Source organism: Schistocerca americana, chromosome 3, assembly GCF_021461395.2.
Source record: "Schistocerca americana isolate TAMUIC-IGC-003095 chromosome 3, iqSchAmer2.1, whole genome shotgun sequence".
NCBI lineage: Eukaryota > Metazoa > Arthropoda > Insecta > Orthoptera > Acrididae > Schistocerca > Schistocerca americana.
In genome coordinates this window covers 300,727,946-300,747,861 of record NC_060121.1, presented here as the reverse complement: position 1 = coordinate 300,747,861, position 19,916 = coordinate 300,727,946, and positions in this window count along the sequence as shown.

The following is a 19,916-nucleotide window of genomic DNA, read 5'->3' as shown; positions in this document are numbered from 1 at the left end:
TAAGATTTCACACAGATCTGAACATTTTTGAACACTCGAAGCAGCTGCGCCCAGCGTACGGAAACTGTCCGGGACCATCCCGCACAGAGTCTACTGCAGGGGTACATATAAGGTTTCGTTTCGAATAGAATATTGGCAAAATGAATGCCCAGGTAATGCTCGGTTTGTGAGCTAGTAATAGCATAAATCAAATAATAACATTGTAAGTTTGTCTAATAGCATTTAAGAAAATCACATTACATAATTCGCACGGAAAAAATTCATGCTTTTTTTCTCATATCATCTTGTCAGTGCTACTGGGAATGAAAATTACATGTTAACGAAAACAGTGAAAAGTCTCAGTAATTTTGGTTACTAGTGTCTACAAGTGACAGCATATGAAGCGAACGTTACTGTATGGTAGTGAATCATAGACAGTGGGAAAACCGAAACAGAAGAGAATCGAAGCGTTTAAGGTGTGTTGTTACAGAAGAAGTTGAAAATCTGGTGGACCTGATAAGATAAGGAATGAAAAAATCACTGACAGGAAGATGGGACAGTAATATAGGACATGTGTTAAGACATCGGGGAATAACCTTCCTGGTACTATCGGGAGCTGCAGAGGGTAAAAACTGTAGGGGAAGACAGAGATTAGAATACATCCAGCATATAATTTAGGACGTAAGGTGCAAGAGCTACTCTGAGAGAAAGAGCTTAGCACAGGAAAGGAATTCGAGGTGGGCCTCCTCAAACCAGTCAGAAGACTGATGAATCAAAAAAAAGAAAAAAATTACAAAATTTATCTGAAAAAATTACCTTCTGGACCAAAATTGAAAACTTTATTGCTTTTGGGGTCGCTTTGCAGTTGTTTGAGTGACCAAAAATTTTGTGCAGATCGATTTCGTCTCGAGTGAAACAAGAGAGCTATGTAGGAGCTGAACTACAAGAAAGCTGAAAAATTGGAGTCAGCTTAATAACCACTCGCCGGTAGTGCAGAACACGGCAGGTACCACAGAGGCAGCTGTGAGAGTGAATGAAGATATAGTCTGAAATGGAGTTTAGTCAAGTACATTAGCTACATGCAGATCTAGCACGGCTGCGTATTGTCTTAATAACAGTTTCGGGCTCTTGTCGTTCTTTGTTTATAGCGTGAAAACGATTAGTACGAAAATACAGCTACCTCCATTTCTCTTCGCGTAGCCGTAACACGAACGCTTCTTTCTTTCGTTGTATGTGTGTGTGTGTGTGTGTGTGTGTGTGTGTGTGTGTGTGTCTGTGTCTGTCTGTCTGTCTGTGTGTGTGTGCGTGCGTGTTGTGTGAAGTTTTAAAGGCTGTTCTCAGAAACCCAAGTAGCGCAAAGAGGTTCTCTCAAAGGGTGGTTTCACATAGCGTTTAAATCGACCGCTTACATCAACAAGTTGTCGCACTACATCAGAGCTCTTTTCTGCGCCGCGGAGCATAATGGGTCTTTACAGCAGCAAAAGGCATGCGGTTTCAGTTAGTCCGCTCCTCGTACGGGGACAGCAGTGTCGTACTATCGTCACCAGCCAACTGCAGCGCGGCTCCATGTACGGCGTGCCGAGTGGCTGATCGAAGCATTCAGCTGCTGATAAAATGTACTGCGCGGTTTCGATTCAGAGGACTTTAGCTTTGCTGTGCAGCTTTGTAGGAAGGGTCACACTGATCAGAACTTGTGTTCGTTACCATTAAAACTCTTATCAAAAGTATTCGGTAGAGTAATGATGCGGACACTGTTATGTCTAGGATGAATAGTAACTATGTGATTTTATAATCAGGAAGTTTCAGTAAAATCATTTGAATAGACAAGTGTCCAGTGTAACTGGGAAGGTAGTTAAAGCTTACGAAATGTTAAACATAAGAAACATTATCATGATTAGAAAGAACACATAAGTGATTTATTGATTTAGAAAGATTTGGACATTCTAAAACTTCGACACATTTAAAGCCCTTGAAGCTCTGCCTGTAATACAGTAAGGTGACAGAAGTCAGGAGTAGCCATATGAACACATACAGATGCCGATAGTATCGTGTACAGAAGATACAAAAGAAAAGTGCAGTGGCGGAGCTGTGATTTGTACTTAGTTATTTCATGTGAAGAGCAGTTCGACAAGATTATGGCTACATGACGGGAATTAACAGATATTGAACGAGGGAAGGTAGTTGGAGCTAGACGCAAGGGACATTCCGTTTCGGAAACTGGTAGGGAATTCAATACTCCGAGATCCACAGTGTCAAGGAAGGTGCCGAGAATACTAAATTTCAGGCAGTATCTCTCCGCACGGACAACGCAGTAGCCGTCGAACTTCACTCAACGACGGAGAGCAGCGGCGCTTGTGTAGAGTAGTCAGTGCTAACAGACAAACAACACTGCATGAAATAACCACAGAACCCAATATGGGACGAACTAGCGTGTTAAAATTTATTAATGGCAAAGGTAAAGTGTGTTACAGTCATACTTGACAAACTTGCACATGATAAACAGCTGAGAAATGAAATAACAGGAAAGGGTCAGCGAAACATTTGAAAACATTGACATTTATTTCAGTAGAAAGAAATATATACATACCAAAAAGAACCACATCGGACGTTACTTAAAAGGCAGTACTTAGCCCTTTCTACTTTACCCATTGTGATTTTTTCTAAGTACCAAGTAATAGTTAAAACAACCGTAATTTTCTCCTTCAATAGAGGTGAAATTTTCATTGCTACAAATGTTATTTCATGAAAACTGTTTCATCAATCTATTTTCTTAGTTATGTACAGCATAGGACTTTTCTTTTCCATGTAGTGTAAGACATAGTCGTTTTCGCTTTTAGATATCTGGCTTCCTTTGTCGCAGAACACTCATAGTGTCCAAGCCCTCGTGGAGACTTTGCATTGTGTCACGAAAACAATGCAAACAATAAAGTAAAGACTAAGGAGACATAAAAGCACTAATTCCACCACTGAGTGCGGCGGCAATAGATTAACTTCCGATGTGGACATATGACTACACGGACTCTTCCACCAACGCCAACTTCAGAACTTCGACGTCCCATTCCGATGATGGCCCATGTGAATGGCACCATTTGAGACGTATTGTGGAATGTGTTGAGCTTTCATGCCGTTCCGTCAAGTATGACTCAATCGTGACGGGATCTTTGGTGGCATCCTTGCCGCTCTAGTGATTTTTGTGTAGGCTTCAAACTAACAAATTCTCTAGCAAAATTTTCTTATTGTTAATTTTTGAATTCGGGATATTGTATTTTACAATGCCACTGTAATGTGCTTCATACTTCCTTATGCCAAAATACAGAAACAAATTACATACTGTGTACATTCTTCACCAGTGGCGAAACCAAAAGATAAATACACTGATGTGCGTAACTTAGGAACGAAAGTAACTTTTTCCTGATATGCCACTGCCAAATAATGCAGCTGATGTAGAAACAAGATGCAGATGAATTAATGACATTAGCTGCCAGTAGCATTGATTGAAATCCATGAGGAAAGTTGAAAATTTGTGCTGGTTCGGGATTCGAACACGGGCCTCCTGCTTACTAGGCAGATGCGCTGACAATTGAGACATCCGGACACAGTGGTCATTGCAACTGCACGAACTAACCTATCACGCCTCCCGCCAGACCCAAAATCTCAACTTATCCACACACTACTGATGTAGTCGCCCTTGCCCATTATCGTCATTATCACGGCATTTCGCCGATTCTCGTGAAAGTTCGATCGTGGTGTGCATCCGCGCTTACGTGATCATTAGTCGTCTTCGCCTTAATTGTACAAGTAGTGTCTGTTCTTTCGTACATGTCCGAAAGAACAGAAACTTCCTACATCCATAGAAATGACTGCTACATTATAACACAGAAGGTGAATGAACTAAATATGCAATGAGACGAACGGAAATGAAACTCTTTTTCAAACACAATAGTTACACTGAAGTCACTGCGATTTCTGATTGCAAACAGCGAGACATGGTTCTCCGTAGGGTGTGTGATCACCACGGACGTCAGTGCATGCTCTGCAATGTGCTCCTGTGCTCGCCGTTAGATTGTTAAGCAGTTCTCGTGGTAGGGCGCTCCATTCCTCCACCAATGCGATTGACAACTTTTGCATAGTCGTCGGTGCATGTGGACGTACTGAAATACGTCCCCCCAACGCATCCCACATGTGTTCGGTCGATTTAAGTTGGGGGGAACGGGCAGGCGAGTCCCTTCGCCGAATATCCTTTCGTTCCAATAGGTCCTCCACCTGTGCTGTTCGATGCAATTGTGCATCGTCAACTATGAAAATGTAATCTGGGCCGAATCCACACCTGCAATGACGCACTTGTGGAAGGAGTACAGTGTCACAATGACGTTGGCCAGTGAGAGTACCGTGTTCAAAAATTTGGAGGGCAAGGTTATATGGCATGGGGAGTCGTAGTGTTACACGGGCGGAAGGAGCTCCTGATCTTCGAACACAGTACACTCACAGATTAATGATATATGTGTATTTTCAGGGGCGCTTTCGAAGTGATTTAATTTTTATGGATGACAATGCGCAGCCTCATTGAACAGTGCAGTTGGAGGAGCTATTGGAACGAGATGATATTCGGCGGATGGACTGGCCCGCCCACCCATGCCCCTACTCAAATTCCATCGAGCACACATGGGATGCGTTGGGGAAACGTACTGCAGCATGTCCATCCAGCAGTTGTCAGTCGCATTAGTGGAGGAGTGGGATGCTCTATCACAAAAACTCCTTACCAACCTGTGTCTGCAGAGCAGAGGAACCTGTGTGGCATTGCCAGAGGCAATAAAAGAAGATTAAATATTACTTCTTTTATTCCTCAGAATACACCTTGTGGCCATGTCTTTTGCAGCAGCTGGTGCCATTGTAAGCCGAAATGGAATCTGCTGAATCCAGAGGCAGACTCAGGGCTGGCGAAGATCACTGCATCAACCATGAGCGCAGGCTAGGTACTCGGAGTGTGGCGGGTTGTCCGCACAGTTGTTCAGAAGGTGTTTTCCATCAGTTGGCCTGCTATGGATGTAGGCCGTGACTGTGGCGCATCAGTGTTTGGATCACACACTGTCCTGGGACTGCTTTGTCCATCTCAGGTCACTGACCATGTTGTCCCATCAGATGGACTGCGATATCGGATCCCGTGGAGTCATGTTGGAATTCTGGTCCTGTCTCGGTGGTTTGGCAGTCTCTCTGACCTCAACGAAGGTGAAGTTTCAGAGCAGCTGGTGCGCTGAACTAGAATAGTGTTGGTAGACCCGTGGACTACCCATCAGTGGCGGCTTCAGTACTGGGTGCTGATTCGTAGTCATCCATGGTTATGGATCGGTGGTCATCACATCAGGCGGCAAGAGCATGACCAGTACTGGAACAATATCACACAAGATGTTACAGTATAATAATCAGAGAATCAACTGCAAACAACATGAGCACCTTCAATCCTACTGATCGACTGACTCTAGGCTAGCTGGGTGGAGTATTTATGGTGTCGAGGTGTGGCTCTGCTGTACAATGTCATTTATAATGACAGAATCGGTTTCACTCATTAAGAGTTGTCAGCAGTCTTCAGTTTCGCTGAATTGGCTTAGTCAGTTTGTTTCTGTATCATAAGTTCTTCGTCAAACCCCTGTAAGTGCTGTTGCGTCCTGTCTAGTGCTTCACGAAAATAAGCTTACACACGCTCACACACAGAAGTGGTGATGTTGCACTCTTGGTGACCAACTGCCTGTGGCGATGTTTATGCCTAGTGGCTTTCTCATGTTGATACTTCCATGTGCCTGAGCAGTTCTGGGCTGTAGCGGTCTACAAAAATTTTCTCTTTCCTGTCGCCTTACTGTCGTGACGCATAACAGACCATTGCCATATGTGGTGATGACACGCCTTGTTGAGAACCATGTCCGACTGTTTGTAATGTCCAGGGGACCATCATAAATCCCGTTGTCTTCAGCCGGCCGCGGTGGCCGTGCGGTTCTAAGCGCTGCAGTCCGGAACCACGGGACTGCTACGGTCGCAGGTTCGAATCCTGCCTCGGGCATGGATGTGTGTGATGTCCTTAGGTTAGTTAGGTTTAAGTAGTTCTAAATTCTAGGGGACTGATGACCTAAGATGTTAAGTCCCATAGTGCTCAGAGCCATTTGAACCTGTTGTCTTCAGTGTAATTATTGTCCTTGAATAAAAGTATCATTTCTGTTCGTCTCTTTTCGTATCTTTTCAGTTACTTTTTGTACTCTACTGTATCAGTTGTTCTATGGATGGGGCAAGTTCCATCAAGCTATTACTTAGCAGTGACATATGATGGGGTTCTATTGTTAATGTTATACCTTTATCTTCTCTTTGTTTCAATGTTTCTATTTTGTCTTTGTGTGGTATACCTTTTCTTGGCTGGATTTTATTCAAAGGATTTAATTCTTGAGGTGGTTTGTTTAAGATGAATTAATTGTTTGATTTTTAGTTATTTTTTTTCTACATGTGTAACTGCTTCTTATTCTTTCCGTTTGTTTTATTATTCAGTATCTGGGGATAATAATTTTTATTCAAGATTTTCTTTTGATGATAGGGGTTATTATATCTCCTTTGGTATAATTGGTTTATTGTTTGTTGCTGCCTTTTGGTGGTAGTATTTTATCTTGGTTAATTTTTCCTATTCCTCATGTAATTGATTTACCTTATTACTTGAAATTTTTAACAATTGCTGCTGTTGTTTTAGGTGCTTATTTGGGTTATCTTACTTCTGAGTTTGATTTTCCCCATAATTTATTTTCTTTATGTATATTGTCCTTTGTTGATGAAAAGTTACTTCCGTTCTTAAGTTTTACACACCAGTGTAGTTTTCAGCGTACACTCTCGTTTTCATATCCCACGAAATTTGTCTCCATAATCGCCGTCTTCACTATCACCATCGAGCAGGAAATATTTTATGGTAACTATTTACAGGAATTATAGCACAAAGTCACAGCTGAACTGGAGATGTAACAGAATGCAAATACTGCCTCGCACATCTATAACTAGACTAACACAGCTCGAATCTGCTTTCTATCAAGCCATTGTCGTTCTGTTACTGTTTATTCGCCACGGTATAAGTTTAAATGTAGCCAATGCATTGAAAGTAGACAATTTACATAGGAGTGCACCTTTAAACAAACTCTCTTTTCAAAAAATAAGCCATTACATTAATATCTGACGTTCATCCCTTTTAACTGCATATCCTACACATCACAGCATACTTAGCCAGACGCTGGGGTAACTATCGAACTGCACAGGTCAATTGCAGATCTCTTTTAGAAAGCAAATAGTTTTTAGTTATGTCTGTTTGCATTGATTTATAACACAGTCGAAGATTGAATGTACTGGAGTTCGTGGTAGCAGTCTCTTATACAGTGATGGAACAAAGCATTATCACCACTGCCATCCGCGAGAATGAATGCCGTACAGTGGCACTGCGGGAAAGGAACGCCGTAAGGAAAGTACATAAGCATTGACATTGGTAACAAATGGTCTGGTTTGTTGTCAACATCGAAGGTCGATATTTTGTCTTTAATATCGATGTTACGATGTTTCAAAGGCTTCAGAACGATATCCTAACATCGGTTTTAAGCTACTAATATCGGTATTTTGTAAATATCGATGATCATTGGATATTCTCAGTCACTAGCATCTGTGGGAAGTGGTTGAAGGACTTGAAACCTCGGGTAGTCAACAGATTCAGGTACTCCACGCTTCATAACAGAACATGGAAGTCGGAGGCTAGGATAGGTGGCGGTGTGTGGCACATCTGAAAACAGAGTACAGTGCTGGTGCAGACACAACTGTTTGGAGCACACCGTTCAGCGCACGTAACTGAACACGGGGCTCCGTAGCAGACGACCCTTACATGTTACCTTGTTGACCCATGGACACTCTGTTACAATCGCAGTGGGCACGGGACCATCGAAATTGGACTGAGGATCAATGAGAACATGTCGCTTGGTCGAATGTATCACGTTTCTTGTTACATCAAGTAGCTAATCATATCCAGATACGCCGTCATCCAGGTAAACAGCTACTTGACGCATGCACCACGCTGCGGAAGCAGGTCGGTAGGTGCCGTATTCTGTTGTGGGGTTTATTCGGGTCCTGTGACAGTAATCGAAGACACCGCAACAGCTGTGGACGTGGGCTACGTTAATGTTACTGGGGATGACTTGCATCCTTTCATGCTTAATGTCTTCCCCGTCGGCATTTTCCAGCAGGATACTGTTCACTCAGGTTTGCAACTCATATAGTATGCATAATAATTACCCGTTCCTTTTTCTGTAGCGTAAATGCTAACAATGGAGATAAACCTGATATAATATTCATTGTGTTTAACGCTTATTGTGAATCAGTGTCCAAACCCAGTTTTACTTCGTAAAATCTGACTGTAAACTGTATAAACAGAAGAAAGACTTCCACTAAGTAATAAATATGCACCAAAATGAAAATCGCGAAACTATGAAAGAAAAATTGCCCGAAAAATTTTTTCAACAGAGTGGCCACAAAGTCCCATTGCCCCCCTGTTCTCCAATTAATAACCAACATAAATCCGTAAACTTGAATAAAAAATCATGAACAACGGTTCTTTGAAGGAGTTTTCTTGAAATCTGAACCATGTAGCTGAGGTGAAAACGCAGCTTACTGTTATCCCCAGACCTGCTGTGTCTAACGCCGATCAGCCAGATTTCGTGAAAGAACTTTATCATTTAGTGGCGAGAAAAGACTGAGTCTGTTGTACATTCGGTTAATGCTATGACACATTCATATATAACAATGACAGTGATGAGTATGAGTGGATTGCTGTTTCCGCAGCTTTATATCATTCTTCAGGGTGCTCCTCGAGGCATATTAAGAATAGAAATAAAGAAGGACTGTGTTGTGGGAAAAATCCTATAATTGACCTATCAAAATCTGGAAAAATAGGAATTTTTAACATTTCATTCCAAAAGGCTTCTAACTAGTTGCAGAAATTGATTTATTGCTTCTGTTGGACTCATGGTCTGGACATAATGATATACCTGTCTTTCAGGAGGACGACTAAAAGACTGTTTATATACTTCAGATTCCACTCGGAACAACCACTGTGACTTTCGATAAAGAAGTTTTTTGACTGTGGAAAGTATTTTTAAGGAAATTGTTGGACACTGTAATTTTCGATAGCTCCGTGTCATTTGAGATTTATCAGGAAGCAGTATTCTTACATTTCAGTAATTTGTACATTACCAGTTTGCATCTGCACATTTTACGAAATGGTTTAAAAATGTTCGGTATGCATCACAGTAAGCAGACCAACAGCCAGGACCATTTTTACTCCACCGCATTTCTGTCTTGTAATTACTGTGATGTGCCTGGAAGCATTAATATTCCTTTCGCCAGGTGTGCCTGGTGTAAAGAAAATCTTTGTTTTCGTCATTCAAACGACACTTCACTTTATTGTGACGATTGTGAGGAACAAACAAGGAACAGTTTCATTCTTACTAAAATATACATTATTCAAAAATTATAAGAACTGTGCTACAGGAATGAATATAAAATGACGTATGTCGCAGAAGCATTTCAGTTCAATAAATGTAAGTCACGCTCAAGGGAAATCGTCTGTTATGTAACATCAAATGCAACAATGATTTATTTTCCTCTGGTAGTCACCTGACACCTTTGTAAGAATTACATATACAATAATTTTGCTGTTGATACGAACTGCCTCTAATTCAAAATATTAATGGTACGTAACATTTTTATATGGTTTAAGGGCTACAAATTCGCTTCTATCACTCCGGATATTATCACTACGCGGCGCTGTGCTCTCTTATCACGGTCGATCGTGCGCTATTCAAGAATGGCTGTATAAACCGCTGTTATAAGCGGTTCTTCGTGAGACAAAAACGAGTAACTTCAACAAATTTTAAAAAATACTTGCAGTGAATCTTAACAGCTAAAATTTTGGCAGTGCATTTCTTTCGTTGTATTCTTTCCGCATAAAAATTTCAGGATGGATTTCGACGTGTCGGATTGGAGATCTGGCAATGTAACTCATGGTACAGAAACTCCTTACGTTTCTGGTATATCGAGCTGACTTAAGTTGTCGTCACCTAGCTCTAGTTGCATAAGCATACAAAGGGGATGCTCCGCAGATATATCGGTTTGTTTGTTTTCTTCCGCTAGGGTGCAGTCACGTGGCATACGGATAGTGGTCCGTCAGGAACGGGTTCAGTCCTCTTGAGGGGCTTAGCATTTTCGTAAAGTGTGTAGCAGACAGATACGCCTGTAGGAGCTAGATTACCTTTGTCCACACCCTTATGTGAAACAATCACTTTTGAGTTTTATTATATATTGTTAGCATTCGCTCTGTAGGAGACATACATTGACCAGATTGTAAGTATGGATTAATCTGCACATGTAGTGCCTGCAGAAATTCCGCTGGAATGCCATCTGGATCGGGCGTTTTATATTTTTCTCTTTGAATTTAAATATTTCTTTCCGGTTTTCTCCTCCACAAAGGAGACATTACTCGACCACTTCCGTACATTTCTCTGCTGTTGAGGAGCGTGTTTAAAATTTAACGAATTTTTGTTTTCTGGAATGAATTTTATTTTTACGTTTACATCAAACTAGCTTCCCTTAGATGTTCGCTCTTACGCCAACGTTCTTTCCAATTCCCGAAACACTTTCGAAACTCGATTTTTGGGATGGCTTTTAGATATCTCAGCGTTGCGTTTTTAATCTCATCTATGCTTGTAAAATGACGGCCGTTAAAGGTTTTATTTATTTCTGGGAACACGAAAATGTCAGATGGTTACATATCTGGCGAATATGGAGGCTGGGGTTCCATTACATTATCGTCTATGGCCAAAAAAACACGAATAAGGTGCGAAGTGAGCAGTTGGATTATCATTGTGGAAAGGCACGAATTGTTTCGCCACAATTTTTTTTCTTTTCATTTGTGGATTTCTACACGCTGACGGCTTTCAACTTGTAAGTAGTACTCCTGCTGACCGTTCGACCTTGTGCCAAGAAGCGGTAGTGCTCTATGTTATTAATATCGAAGAACACAGTGAGCATAACCTTCACATTTTACTGCATTTGTCAAGCTGTTTTCGGTCTTATCGACGTAAAAAGCTTTCTCAGGGTGTTTGGACCTTAGTTTCGACGGCATATACGTAAACACATGTTTCTTCACCCATTATCAGATGTTACTTTTGTTCTGCACTCTTGTTAACTTCATCTAACTTCTTCTGTACAATATGCCTTCTCTCTTGTTTTTGTTCCAAATTTAACGATTCTGGAACAAATTTTGCTGTCACACGTTCAGTATCGAAAAGATCAGAAACATTTAAAGTCATAAGTAAAAAGATATGCTAGCATCAGAAGCGACTTCTCTGACTGTGATGTGGTTAGTTTATAATAATTTCTTTCACTTTTTCCACGATTTCATCGGTTGCAGATACGAACGAGGCGTTGTTTTAAATAAGTGGTGATGGTTTCTTACTAAAGACTGGAGTAAAAAAGAAATTCAGTGGCAGTTTGTAAAGAACAATAACTTTGGACCGTAATAGTAACTAGTTTCAGCTTCTGCGTAGCAGCCTGGCTGCTCGGCCTCAGCGTGACCTTCTCGTCTATTTCGTGAATAAAAAGTTAAGTTTGAAGTAAAAATAAGTTCAGTGAAATTACGTATAAGAAATTTAGTTTATTTCAGTGGTTTATTATGACTGAGGGTCTATTAACTATCTGAGAATTATATGTTATAAATATTTCATTTTATTAATAACGTAATGTGTTTCCCCTATGGCTGATTAACGCTTCAGTTTCATATATTAATCATCGAATTTTCTATAACGCTCACTGGAGACCACAATTTTAAGCATCAAAAACTATGGATTAATTATGGATGCTCGATGTCACTGAAGTGCATTCAGTACTGCATAGCCATGAATCGCCGCGTTTGTTATACTATAAAGACGTCTTCTGGTTACCGTTGCACATACTTGTAAGGGTCTGAGAACAGCCGAGTTTTTTCCCTATTGCAGTGATCTAGCGTTGTCTGCAGAATATGAATGTAAAGGCATGTCGGTCTGATGCGCACTGTCGGCGATTCTTCCTGAACTTTGGTAACTTTACGTCTTGATTTGATCTTCGTCTTCAAACGAAAAGTAGTGCTATTTGGAGCCGCAACAACCAATCTACGGTAGTAGATGGGCGACTCATTCCCGTGGTCAGATGCAACGTTATGTCAGTGTAGGAAAAACTGTCTTTCAATGAACTGAATAAACTTTTTTAGTCGTCTAAATTGGTCTCACAAGCGGCAAAGTTGCCGAAAGTCAGTTACCGTAGGATATTGCACCTGATCAGTAAGCTGCCCCGTTTTGTTTTAAAATTCAAATGGCTCTGAGCACTATGGGACTTAACATCTGAAGTCATCAGTCCCCTATAACTTAGAACTACTTAAACCTAACCAACCTAAGGACATCACACACATCCATGCCCTAGGCAGGATTCGAACCCGCGACCGTAGCAGTCGCGCGGTTCCGGACTGATGCGCCGTTTTGTTTTGGCTCTCTGGCGGCTTGCAGCAGTACTGCGGCGTGGAGATTTCATTGTGTACAGGGACCGTAGATATGTATCTGCAGACAAACAATTAATTGCGCAAATCTATTTTTGTATATGCACGGTGTGGACAAAAATATGGGAGTACCAAAACCTCGTTGGCATACAAAATAGCAGCCAGTCGTCTCGGAGTGGATAAATAAAGATCCTTTATGGTTCCTGCCGAACATTAGCAAGTGCTTGGAACGATGATGGAGGTGGTTAGCGATCACGCACCGTCCTCTCCAAAGTAGACCACAAAGGCTCAGTAATACTGAGGTCTGGTGACTGTGTTGGCCAGGAGAGACACAACAGTTTATCCTCGTGCTAACAAAACCGATCCTGGATGATCCAAACCGTGTTAACTGTGGGCCTCTCGTCTTGGAACACAGCATCACCATTGGGGAAGAAATACTGTACCCCAGGATGGACACGATCAGACAAAATAATCACATAATCCTTGGTAGAAATGCGACTTCGCTATGGAATACCACGTTATGGAGGCCAAAATGATCACAGAACCGCCGCTACGTTTCACTTTTGGTACGTAAACTCGGCCAGAAATTTGAAGCAGTGTGGAACATGGTTCATCCCACCAAATGACTCTCTTCCATCGCTCCATAGTCCAGGTTTTATGGCTTCGGCACCACGATTTCCAGTTTCGAGCTCTTGCACCACTGATGGAATTCCGGATCGCCCTGCAATTCCCTGATTATGGAGTGCGACATTCAGTTCTGCAGAGACTTTTGCAGCCAGCGCCTTTTTTTTTTTTTTTTTTTTTTTTTTTTTTTTTTTTTTTTTTTTTTTTTTTTTTTTTTTTTTTGCACAATGCTTTTCAGTGACCGTGTGTCACGCTCACTCAAAACACACTTTCGTTCGCGTTGTGACTTATCGGAAAAACTCCTCTTGAAATGCCAAACACTTCGACTGCCTTGTTTACGAGCACAAATAATTTGCGCACGTTCGGTTTCACTTAGCTCCGACATAACGCATTCACAACTACACAGAACGCTGTTCTGAACACGACTGACACTCTCAACGTATTGAGGACATCGCACAGGTGGCGTTCGTTGTCGGATACAACAGCGCGACCTCCACGCTTGGATAGAATCTCATTTATGTTCAAACATGCTTTTCTTGCAGTGTTTCCATATTTTTATCCAACCCTTGTATATTCCGAGTTGTTTACAGCTTCTGAGGCCATTTCTCGGAACCTTGTATCCAAGCCCCACGATCCTTTTATAAATCTTCCAAATTTCACTTTCGGAATGTCAGTTTCAAAATAATTCTTCCAGATTTCCTCGTTGCAAATCCTCCTCCATGTGAATTTTAGATTCAGGGCCTTCCTCTTTTTCTCTTCTATGGAGGTTGTCAACAATTAACACTTTTCCGCTATCGTTCATCCCGTAATCTGGCCACATGTCCATACCATCATAAACGCCGTTCTTCCATCTCATTGGTGATTTAACTAGGAGTTTTCATTCGCTTCCGGTTTTGTCTTATTTGTCATCTTCTCTTACTTTGAAACTATACAAATTCTCAAAAAATCCATTTGCACAACTTCAAGTCTTCGTCTGTCTTGTTTTGTCATTTCCCAGGATTACGCTCTATGTAAACAAATGCTTCTTATCATGATTCAAATAACCCGTTTTGTCTTTTGTCTTAACTTTATCTGACCAAAGAATGGAATTCAGTTTGTTGTTTGCTTGTTGTGCGCGTGTTGTCCACCGGCCGATGTGGGCGAGCGGTTCTAGGCGCTTCAGTCTGGAACCGCGCGACCGCTACGGTCGCAGATTCGAATCCTGCCTCGGGTATGGATGTGTGTGATGTCCTTAGGTTAGTTAGGTTTAAGTAGTTCTAAGTTCTAGGGGACTGGTGACCTCAGATGTTAAGTCCCATAGTGCTTAGAGCCATTTGAACCATTTTTGAGCGTGTTGTCCTCAGCCTTGTTTGTTGTTGACTGGAATCCTGAACTGAGATTATAACTCCCACGAATTTATACTCTTGACATGACATACCTCAATAGAATTTCCATCTGTGATAACGTCATGTTGTTTGCTTCGTAAAAAGAGATATTTTGTTTCAGAAAAATTTATTTTTAGTCTGGACTTTTGTACATTTCTAAGATTTTTTTCACCATGTAGCTTATATCTACATCATAATCATCTGCAGCCGATAGTACTTAATAATTGGCGAACAGTAAGCTCGATATGTGACACCCGAAAAAAAAAAAAAACGCAACACGAAGGAATTACCCAAATGGAACGGAAATTGGTAGATATGATTTACATGTGGAAACAAACAAATCATTAGAATTTCAGAAATATTGGATGATATGTTCAAGAGAAAGAGCTTCACAAATCGAGTGAGGCAATAACACGTTGGTCCACCTCTGGCTCTTTTGCAAGCATTTACTTGGCTTGGCATTGATTAACAGAGTTTTTGGGTGTTCTGCGTGGGATCGTGCCAAATTCTGCCCAATTAGTACGATAGATTCTCGAAATCCCGAGATGATTGGAGGGCCTTGCCCATAATACTCCAATCGTTCTCAACTAGGTAAACGTCCGTCGATCTTGCTGGCAAATTAGGGTTTGGCAAGCACAAAGACGAGTAGTAGAAACATTTGCCTGTGAGGACGGGCATTAACTTGCTGGAATGAAAGTTCAGGGTGGTTTGCCGTAAGGGTGCGGCGGATGAAAACCAAAGGGGTCACACTGTGAAAAGTAATGGCACCCCAGACCCTCACTCGTGGCTGTTGGGCCGTGGGGCTGGCGCCAGGTTGATATCCCACCAGTGTCTGGGGCGTTTGCGTACACGACTTCAGGCTGGAATGTCATTGACTGGAGTAGAATTGTCTTCATTGATGAGTATCGGTTCAAACTGAGCTCCGATAATCACCGAAGACGTCTCTGGAGGCGCCCCAGAAAGCGGTGGGATGCTGACATAACAGTTGCCCGCCGTTGGGCTACAACCGGCAGCGATACTCTGGAGTGCTATTTCTTTTCATAGCAGGACCGCTTTGGTTGTCACCCGCGGCGCTCTTACAGCACAACGGTACATCGACAGTATTCTGTGACCAGTTTTGTTGCCCTCCATGGCAAGCCGTTCCGGCCTTGCATTTCAGCAAGATGAAGTCCACCCGCACACGGTGAGAGTTTCTACAGCTTGTCTTCGTGTTTGCCAGATCCTACCTTTGGCAGCAAGTTAGCCGGATCTCTTCCCAATTGGGATCGTTTAAAGCGTTATGAGCAGGGCTCGCCAGCCACATCGAGATTCTGACAATCTAATGCGCCAGTTGGAGAAAATGTGGCACGATATCCTCAGGGGAACATCTAACAACTCTTTTAATAATTGCCAAGCCGAATTACTGCTTACATAATGGCAGGATGTCGACAGGTGCATCATTGATTTGTTCAGGTTGGGAAGCTCTTTTTCAAGAATAAATCATCCAATTTTTCTGCAATTATAGTGTACTGACCGCATGCCTTCCTTACCCCATCCGCATGTAGTTCCGCTATGTAGAGGATGACACGGTGGATGGTCGACATCCCGTGACCCTTCAAGGCCTGGACGAGGAGCTAGTTTTATTTTAGGTGCTATATGGCACCCATGTTTATGGCCTGTGGTTGGTTGTTTTGTTCGAGACTTTTTCCTATTTTAATTCTTGTCTCTAATCTCTTGTAAACTATTTTATATGTAACGAAGAACCGGCCGGAGTGGCCGTGCGGTTCTAGGCGCTACAGTCTGGAACCGCGAGACCGCTACGGTCGCAGGTTCGAATCCTGCCTCGGGCATGGATGTGTGTGCTGTCCTTAGGTTAGGTAGGTTTAAGTAGTTCTAAGTTCTAGGGGACTGATGACCTCAGAAATTGAGTCCCATAGTGCTCAGAGCCATTTGAACCACCTTTTTTTTTTTTTTTTTAACGAAGATGCAGACGATGATCGTCGGCATGGCGAAGGAGCCAACCAGTCTATGTGTTGTTGGGAAGGTGTCGAGTCATCAAAGGCGAAAGGCAAAAAAACCTTGAACAAAAATTACCTGGTCTTCATGGTAGGGGTTGGACCTGCAAAAACGCGATACCCGCGTAAGAACCTTAAAGTAAGCCTCGTAACTGGACTAAAAAATTTTTTTCCGGATGGTAAAGCTTCTAAGGTGCCTTGGCTCAAAACGAAGTGTAGTGTATATGGCTGTGTAATCATTCTTTTCATAGGATGCGAGACTGACGTAAAAAAAGATATTAGGGGTCTGACGTTGCACGCTTTGACTTCCTCCTTGGCTACAGTTCCGCAATCACTGGGGACTAGCGAAGCTGCAGTGTGTACACTGACGGAAAAAGTTCCAACACGAAGAAGGTGTTGTGCGACATAAACGAAAGTTGGTAAAGTGTTTCTACATCTGAAAGGTGATGTCTTCTTAAATTCCGCGCCAGTCGTGTAAGAGTGACGCTAGTAGCGCCAGTACGGGGTTGCAAATCGGTTTACTTTAAATACACGCCGTAACAGTCGCGAGCATTAGTTACCTTTGACGTTGAACGTGGTGAGTTGATGTCATTCAAGAACGCCCTTGCCGGCCTCTGTGGCCGAGCGGTTCTAGGCGCTTCAGTCCGGAACCGCGCTGCTGCTACGGTCGCAGGTTCGAACCCTGCGTCGGGCATGCATGTGTGTGATGTCCTTTGGTTAGTTAGGTTTAAGTAGTTCTAAGTCTATGGGACTGATGACCTCAGATATTAAGTCCCATAGTGCTTAGAGCCATTTGAATCATTTCTGAAGAACGCCTTTAAGGCGACAAACACGCCATTATCAACGCCTCGTTGAGTTTGAACGAGGTGGTGTAATAGAGCTACGACTAACTGAATATTCGTTCTGCGACGTTGCAGAAAGGGTTGCTGGAATGTAGCCACTGTACACAGTTGCTGGCAGAGGAGGTCACATGAATGTACGGTCGCAAGAAGACCGGGCTCCGGACGCCCACGTGGTACTACCAAGAGGGAAGAACATCGTGTTCGCCGTAAGGCTCTGTCGTATCATGCTACATTTGCAGCAGCAATTCGAGCAGCAGCTGGAACCACAGTGACAAAATCAACTGCTACAAATCGGTTACTTCAAGGGCAGCTCCGAGCCAGACGCCTGACCCCGAACTACTGCCATTTGCGACTTCAGTGGTGTCAAGTGAGAGCTCATTGGCTGGCAGGATGGAGGTCTGTTGTGTTTCCTGATGGAAGCCAGATCTGCCTCGGTGCCAGTGATGGTCGTTTGTTGGTTAGGAGGAGACTAGGAGAGCACCTGCAGCCATCCTACCCGCGGCCTAAACGAAGTTACAGTTTATTGTCTTTGGTGCGACTTCGGATGACAGCAGGTGAACTGTCGTGGATATCCCAAGCACCCTAACCGGAATTTTGTACATCAAACTGGTGATTTGACCTGTTGTGATGTCATTCATGGATAGAATTCCAGGGGGTATTTTCCAACAGGATAACGCTCGGTCACATACCGCTGTTGTAAGCCAACATGCTGTACAGAGTGTCGACGTGTTGCCATGGCCTGTTCGATCACCAGACCTGTCTCCAGTCGAGCACGTATGGGACATCATCGGACGATAACTCCAGCGCCATCCAAAAGCAGCATTAACGGTCCCCGTACTGACCGACCAAGTGCAACAGGCATGGAGCTCCATCCCACATACCGACATGCGGCAGCTGTGCAACTCAATGCATGCAGGTTTGCATGCTTGCATTCAACAATCTGGTCGTGACACCGATTATTAATCTACTAAAATTACTCATTTGCTATGTTTTATTTCGCGCGTAACATTAACCTGAGATCTTGCAGTGTTACACTACAGGCCATTAAAATTGCTACAGCACGAAAATGACGTGCTACAGACGCGAAATTTAACCAACAGGAAGAAGATGCTGTGATATGCAAATGATTAGCTTTTCACAGCATTCACACAAGGTTGGCGCCGGTGGCGACACCTACAACGTGCTGACAGGAGGAAAGTTTCCAACCGATTTCTCATACACAAGCAGCAGTTGACAGGCGCTGCCTGGTGAAACGTTGTTGTGATGCCTCCTGTAAGGAGGAGAAATGCGTACCATCACATTCCCACTCCGATAAAGGTCGGATTGTAGTCTGTCGCGATTGCGGTTTATCGTGTAGCGACATTGCTGCTCGCGTTGGTCGAGATCCAATGACTGCAGATGTTAGCAGAATATGGAATCGGTGGGTTGCGGAGGGTAATACGGAACGCCGTGCTGGATCCCAACGGCCTCGTATCACTAGCAGTCGAGATGGCAGGCATCTTACGCACATGGCTGTAACGGATGGTGCAGCCACGTCTCGATCGCTGAGTCAACAGATGGGGACGTTTGCAAGACAACAACCATCTGCACGAACAGTTCCACGACGTATGCAGCAGCACGTTACATTTCAGATGTGTTACTACCCTTGGCTCTACCCTTCAAAAATTGGTTCAAATGGCTCTGAGCACTATGGGACGTAACTGCTGAGGTCATCAGTCCCCTAGTACTTAGAACTACTTAAACCTAACTAACCTAAGGAGATCACACACATCCATGCCCGAGGCAGGATTCGAACCTGCGACCGTTGCGGTCGCGCGGTTCCTGACTGAGGCGCCTAGAACCGCTCGTCCACCCCGGCCGGCCTCTACCCTTCATTAGATCCCCTGCAAAACGCTACATTTCAGCAGGATAATACACAACCGCATGTTGCAGTTCCTGTAGGGGCGTTTCTGGATGCAGAAAATATTCGACAGCTGCCCTGGCCAGGACATTCTCCAGATCTCTCACCAACTGAAAACGGCTGGTCAATGGTGGCCGAGCAACTGGCTCGTCACAATACGCCAGACACTACTATTGATGAACTGTGGTATCGTGTTGAATCTGCATTGGCAGCTGTACCTGTACACGCCATCCAAGCTCTGAATGAGTCAATGCCCAGGCGTATCGATGCCGTCATTACGGCCAGAGGTGGTTGGTCTGGGTACTGATTTATCAGGATCTGTGCACCCAAATTGCGCGAAAATGTAATCACATGTCAGTTCTAGTATAATATATCTGTCCAATGAATACCCGTTTATCATCTGCATTTCTTCTTGCTGTAGCAATTTTAATGGCCAGTAGTGAACGTTACCCAGACAAACGTATTCCGAAATTTCATTTCTCTGCATTAATTATTTCCTGGCGCTGCGATGTTTTTCGTCAGTGATAGTTGGGATGACGCCGGAGCGCAGGAGGTACGGAACGGCGTGCTCGCCGCTTGGGCTTCGCGGCCGCAGCCGTGGCTCGCCCGCCTCGGTGCTGCCTTCGC